Source organism: Tachysurus vachellii, chromosome 11 (assembly GCF_030014155.1).
Source record: "Tachysurus vachellii isolate PV-2020 chromosome 11, HZAU_Pvac_v1, whole genome shotgun sequence".
Taxonomy (NCBI): Eukaryota; Metazoa; Chordata; class Actinopteri; order Siluriformes; family Bagridae; genus Tachysurus; species Tachysurus vachellii.
This window is the reverse complement of record NC_083470.1, coordinates 23812292-23819103: the sequence shown is the minus strand read 5'-3', so window position 1 is coordinate 23819103 and position 6812 is coordinate 23812292. Positions and strand designations below refer to the sequence as shown.

General features: G+C 46.4%; 1 pseudogene; it reads left to right on the top strand.

Annotated features, from left to right (window-relative positions):
• Positions 1–1303: 1303 nt before the first annotated feature.
• Positions 1304–3256, top strand: LOC132854225 (uncharacterized; annotated as a pseudogene).
• The last annotated feature ends 3556 nt before the right edge of the window (positions 3257–6812 follow it).

The following is a 6812-nucleotide window of genomic DNA, read 5'->3' as shown; positions in this document are numbered from 1 at the left end:
AACCGGAGTACCCGGAGGAAACCCCCGAGGCACGGGGAGAGCATGCAAACTCCACACACACAAGGTGGAGGCGGGAATCGAACCCCGACCCTGGAGGTGTGAGGCCCCAATTCTTGGAGTCTTATTTTTCCAATAGAATTTAGTGAAGATTGAATCTAGTGATTTAAACCAGGTGAGGGTGGGTAGTGCTGGAGTAAATAAATAGTTTAATTTAGGGAGTATAGTCATTTTAATTACTGATATTCTTCCCATAATGGATAGTGGTAAATTCATCCAGCGGTGAAGGTCATCATTTATTGTTTTAAGTAATGGAGTAAAATTGAGTCCAAACAGCTCTGACAGCCTGGGGGAAACATTAATGCCCAGGTATGTGATATAGTTAGTGCACAAAGGAATAGGTGATGTCTGGGATGTCACATACAAGCTGTTGGAATGTAATGAAAGTATGGCTGATTTACTCCAGTTGATCGAGTATTCAGAGATATTTGAGAATGAATCAACGAGTTTAATCGTTTCTTGTAATGATGATGAGGGGTCTTGTAAATATAGTAATATATCATCAGAGTAAAAAGACAAATTTTGTGGTGCATGTTTAGTGTTTGAATTCCTTTAATATAGCTGTTTTGACGTATAGCTGCTGCTAATGGTTCAATGAAAATGGTAAATAATGAAGGGGAGAGTGGGCATCCTTGTCTAGTCCCCCGTTGCAGCGTGAAGATATGTGATGTTAGTCCATTGGTGATGACAGTGGCTGAAGGTGATGTATACAGAATTTTGATCCAATTAATGAATGACTCCCCAAAACCAAACCTCTCTAATGTGGAAAACAGGAATTTCCAATTGACCTTATCAAAAGCTTTTTCTGTGTCGAGAGTAACTATGATGGTTTTGGTTTTTTGAGTTGATGAATAATGCATCAAGTTTGTATAATAAACAAAAGTTTCATAATGCATCAAAAGTCTGCATGTGTTGTTGGATGAAAGTCTGCCTTTGATGAAACCGGTTTGATCTGGATGGATTATAGATGGTGTGACTTCTGGTGTGTTCTATGAGCTAGTGCTTTGGCGATGATTTTAATGTCTACATTGATTAGGGAAATTGGGCAATAATTTGATGGTAATGTTGGGTCGGTTTAAGAAGGAGTGAAATTGTGGCTGTGTTCATAGTATCTGGGAGTTTTGATTTTTTTTTGATTCAGTAATCATACGGATAAAAATTGGTGATAAAATGGACCAAAAGTGTTTGTAGAACTCAGCAGGGAATCCATCGGGGAATCCATCCTCTTACAAATTTAATAAAGGCTATGGCCCCAGTTTTCCACAAAAAAATGAAAACATCTCTGGTTTGGCAACAAGATGGCGCCGTTGCACCATCAATGAACGATCCGACCGGATCGGCTCCCGGCATTCCACCGAATTGTGTGGGAGCGCTCGGGAGTCACGTGACAGGCTGGCTGTCTGTCTCAGCCCCCGATTGGGTGATTCACACGGTCACGAGGGGTTACAGACTTCAGTTTGCCAAATCACCCCCGCGGTTCAACGGAGTGGTCTGGTCCCATACAGACCAGAGCTCTGCCCACATTCTGAAAGACAAAATCTCATCTCTTCTCGAGAAGGGAGCGATTTGAGTTGTATCCCCGCATCTAAGCGGTCAGGGTATTTCCTGGTCCCGAAAAAAGACTGTTTTCTCCGTCCTATTCTGGATCTCAGAGTGTTGAACAAACATTTGAGGAAATACAACTTCAAAATGTTAACACACGGCTCTCTCATACATTCGATAAAGCAGAACGATTGGTTTTGCTCGATCGATCTGAGCGATGCTTTTTTCCACATAAGCATCTATCCTCCGCACATGAAATTCCTTCGTTTCGCCCACCAAGGCGTATGTTACGAATTCACGGTCCTTCCGTTCGGGCTCGCATTGAGTCCGAGGATGTTCTGTCTGTGTGCGGAGGCGGGGCTTGCGCCGCTGCGAACATCGGGTCTCAGGATCCTGACTTACATAGACGACTGGCTTATTATAGCCAATTCGAGAGAGAAAGTGATTCAAAACACTGCCCGTGTGCTCTCACACATTGCTGCGCTCGGTTTCAGAGTCAATGTGAAAAAGAGCAATTTCACTCCCGCTCAGGAGGTCATATTCTTGGGTTTGGAGCTCAATTCTATTACAATGCGCTTCATGCAGTTTCATGAACTGTCTCTCGCGGTTCAGGGAAGGAGTGCGGATACAGTATCGCACATGTCTCAGATTACAGGGTCTTATGGCTTCGGCTGTCCATGTCTTGCCTCTAGGTCTTCTGAGAATGAGGGCTTTCAAGAAGTGGATTTTGTCCCTTCATCTCAGCCCGTTGTGTGATCTTTGCCGATGTGTCACGGTGACGCGCGCGTGCATGGCCACGCTGCGCCACTGAAGAGCTGCGGAGTTTTACGGGCATGGGACCCCTCTCGGGGCGATCATGCTGTGGAAAGTGGTAACGACAGATGCCTCCTTGACAGGGTGGGGAGCCACACAAGAGGGCAGATCAGTGAACGGTGTGTGGTGGAGCTCACTTCATTCAGCCCATATAAATTACTTGGAGCTCCTCACTGTGTTGAAAGCTCTAAAGCATTTCTTGCCCCGCCTGCAGGGTCATCATGTGCTGGTGCGCTGCAACAAAACGACAGCTGTAGCACATATCAACCCTCAAGGCGGCATGCGCTCCTCCGAGCTTCACGCTCTGGCTCACAAGCTGTTGGTATGGAGCACATGGCATTTCCTGTTGTTACGGGCGACTCACGTCCCAGGCTTGTTGAACAGAGGTGCAGACCTTTTATCGAGGGGGTACCAGCTCTACGGAGAGTGGCGGCTCCACCCTCAGATAGTGAGGCTGCTTTGGGAGAGGTTCGGCCAGGCTGCCGTCGATCTCTTCGCCTCGCGCGAATGCCCACTGTCCTATGTTTTTCTCGCTTCGGGACGAGGACGCCCCCTTGGCGTGGACGCTCTGGCTCATCCATGGCACAGCGTGCTACTCTACGCTTTCCCTCCGCTCTGCCTGATATCCCCGACCTTGGCCAGGGTCGCTGTGCAGGGTTTGTCTCTGATCCTCATAGCTCCCAGGTGGCCCAAGGCACCTTGGCTAGCGCAGATAATTCCTCTTCTATATGCGGAGCCTTGGCCCCTCCCATTGCACACGGACCTCCTGCCCCAAGCGAACAGGGAAATCTTTCATCCTCACCCAGACAGGGTGGCTCTCTGGGCCTGGCCCGCGAGAGGGTGAATTTAAGTACTCTTGGGCTTCCCCCGCGTGCTATTGCCACCATTCAGAATGCCAGGGCCTCTTCCACACGTTCTCTCTATGATTGCAAGTGGCGTGTGTTTGAGGAGTGGTGCGAGGAGCACCAGCTCGTTTCGTATCTGTGCTCAGTCACTGATATTCTGGGTTTTTTGCAGAACCTTATCGATCATGGCAGAACCTTTTCGACGATTAAGGTCTATTTAGCGGCTATCGCTGCATGTCACGCCGGTTTCGGTGACACTACGGTGGGACAGCACCCCCTTATCTGTAGATTTATGAAGGGCACGCGCCGCTCCCTGCCGGTCACCAGAAGTGTAGTCCCGGATTGGGCTCTCTCCATGGTGCTGGAGGTGCTGGCCCAACAGCCTTTTGAGCCCCTGGGGGATATCTCTCTTAAGCTGCTGTCCTTCAAGACGGCTCTGCTCTACTCTTTTCACAGGAGCGACCAGCCCTTCATCTCTTGGGCCTCGCTGAACACGGGGAATCCCATCTCTAAGCAACACCTCTCTCGATGGCTTGTAGAAGCCATCTCCTTAGCGGATGAATCTAGGGGCGTGCAGCCTCCAGGTGGCCTTAGAGCTCACTCCACTAGAGGCTTGGCCGCTTCTTGGGCTCTGTTTGGGGGAGTTCCCTTGCAGGACATTTGTGCCGCTGCAAGCTGGTCCTCTCCGCACACCTTTGTTAGGCACTACCGGCTTGATGTTACCCGTACCACGGTGGCTCATGCGGTCTTAAGTGTGGGCTCTTCGTAGCCACATGCTACTAGGCCTGCACTCCTTCCAACCCTGTCTGCCCAGCCTGGTTATGTATGTTTCAAGCATATAGTCTTCCCCTCTCCTGACTCCCAGGTTGGTCCATTCACATGTTTATAAACATTTTCTTTTCCTACAGGCGGCTCGCTTGTTGGACATGAGCGGGGTTCTAACATGCGAGTTACCACATGTATGTCGTGTTTTTCTTTTTCTTCATGTCTGGGTTTTTGCCCCGTGCAGTATGTTATGTCTGCTGCTTTGTGATGTGTCGAGCACCACCTTTTTGGCCTTTTTGGCTGTGAGTGTATTGGGCAACCTGGGAGTTGTCTATATCTCCCATAGGTGGATCCCGAACACGAGATGATGAAAGAGAACAATAGGTTACTTTCGTAACCCCGGTTTTCTGAAACATGGAGAGGAGAGATTCACCAAGTTTGCCCCGCTTGCTGCACGAGAAGCGAATATGCTCACTGAGGAAAGGTAGCGCGTGCAGGTTCATTATGCACTCGGGTAAGGGGTGTTACTTTACCTGCCATTGGCACGCGCTCCTGTCTGTCAAGCCAGACTTGGTGCAATTGGATGCTTCTGCAGAGGTCAGGAACGGATGCCCTTCCCATAGGTGGATCTCTCCACTCAATGTTTCAGAGAACCGGGGTTACGAGAGTAACCTATTGTTTCTTATTTTGTTTCTATAATTTTTCAGAGAATAAAGAAGACATAGAGCAGGAGTTGTCTAAAGGCAAACGACTCTGGGTAGCATGAATAAAAATACATGGTCATCGCCACCACATACTTGTTACTCGCTAAAAGAGAGAGCGGAAGCTAAGAACAAAAATGTGTGTTGTAAAGGTTATATTGTGTAACGTTATTTGTGCACGTGTGTAAATTACAGTGTGATGGCAAATGTACGCGTGTGTGTATATATATACATGTATATATACCTGTATATATATACATGTACGTGTATGTATATATATATATATATATATATATATATATATATATATATATATATATATATATATACGTATATATATACGTGTATATATAAGGGATGAGCTGGATACTCGGCTGAAACGAGTATCCGGTACGGATAAAGCACTTCTGCCGAGTACGAGTATTATACGAGTAATACGAGTCAATATCTGTGCTCGGATTGAATGAAAATCATCATTGGGTAGCTGATTGTGTCAGCGTTCTAGTCACAGCGCCCCTCCCCTACACACATACAGATGTATTGTGTTGTTGTGTCTCGCTCTGCTCACTCACAGTCACACACAGAACTGCTCTACCTCCGTGAAGTTGGCACCCCATAAAAAGAAATAATCACCAAAACTATGCCATTCGTTTGTGCTACGTTTGTGCTGATTTGTGCCGCAAAAACGAACGTTTGTGCTGGTTTGGTGTTTGAGATATTAAACATTATTTTTTTGACCGTGTGATGTCACTTTCCACCCCACATCGCCCAAATCTCTCCAAACCGGTGGTGTTCGTTTGTGCTCGATTTGTGCCGGTTCGCGCCGCTAAAATAAACATTGAATCTAATTTCTAATCTAATTTGCTTCCTTAAAAATAGCTAACAGAATAAAATAGCAGGTAATAGCAATAACACCACCGGTTTGGAGAGATTTGGACGGCACGGGGTGGAGAGTGACGTCACAGCTCCAAATTGTTTTTGTTATTTCTAAGAAGGGGAAATATACTTGACGTTTATTTCAACGGCACACACCGGCACAAATCGAGCACAAACGAACTAAGCCGGTTTTGAGCGATTTGGGCGATGTGGGGTGGAAAGTGCCGTCACACGGTCAAAAAAATAATGTTTAATATCTCAAACACCAAACCAGCACAAACGTTCGTTTTTGCGGCACAAATCAGCACAAACGTAGCACAAACGAATGGCATAGTTTTGGTGATTATTTCTTTTTATGGGGTGCCAACTTCACGGAGGTAACAGCTCTCTGTCTCTCCCTCAGTCACTCGGGTTCGCGGGTCTTTTCCGTTAACATTTAGGGTTTCTTCAGCTTTTTATTTCGGGTTGTAACGTTAATAATACGTACTTACTAACCAGACGTGGTGCTTGCTTGGTAGAATGCGACTCGCATTGCGTCTCTGCTTGTCGGAGATTTTTCTTTTTTAAACCTTCAGCTGTCTCTAACCAGTAACCAGACACTGAGTGTCTGACACGTTTTTGCTGTATTTCATAAAAACATAAAGGTAGTAAGCTTGTGTTATAAATATTACAAATTAATTATTACCGGTTAAAGCCCCGCACATTTCAAGACAAGCCCCGCTTACTTCCGGGTTAGGCCCCACCCACTCCGAGTACGGATACGGATACAGATAATTCATATGGTTAACAGATACGGATACAGATACAGATAATGCTGTACTCGCTCATCCCTAATATATATACATATATATACAGTATAAAGAAAGCCATGTAAATGATAGGAATATCCAGAATGTTTTTCTTTATTAAAAAGTGAATTGCAATTCTCTAGAAAATTGTCTTGGTCTTTATTTAATTATGAATATGCAGTAAGAAATGTGACATGTAACAAATGGGTTTTGTTGTGGTCTTGCTGGGATTATACTAGCATCCAAAAGACAACATATGTTGACCAGCACACCAGCATCCCAGGCTGGCCGGCCCGCACACCAGCATCCCAGGCTGGTCGGCCAGCACACCAGCATCCCAGGCTAGTCGACCAGCACACCAGCAACCAGCACCTAATGCTGGACCAACATACCACCATCCCAGGCTGGACGGCCAGCACACCAGC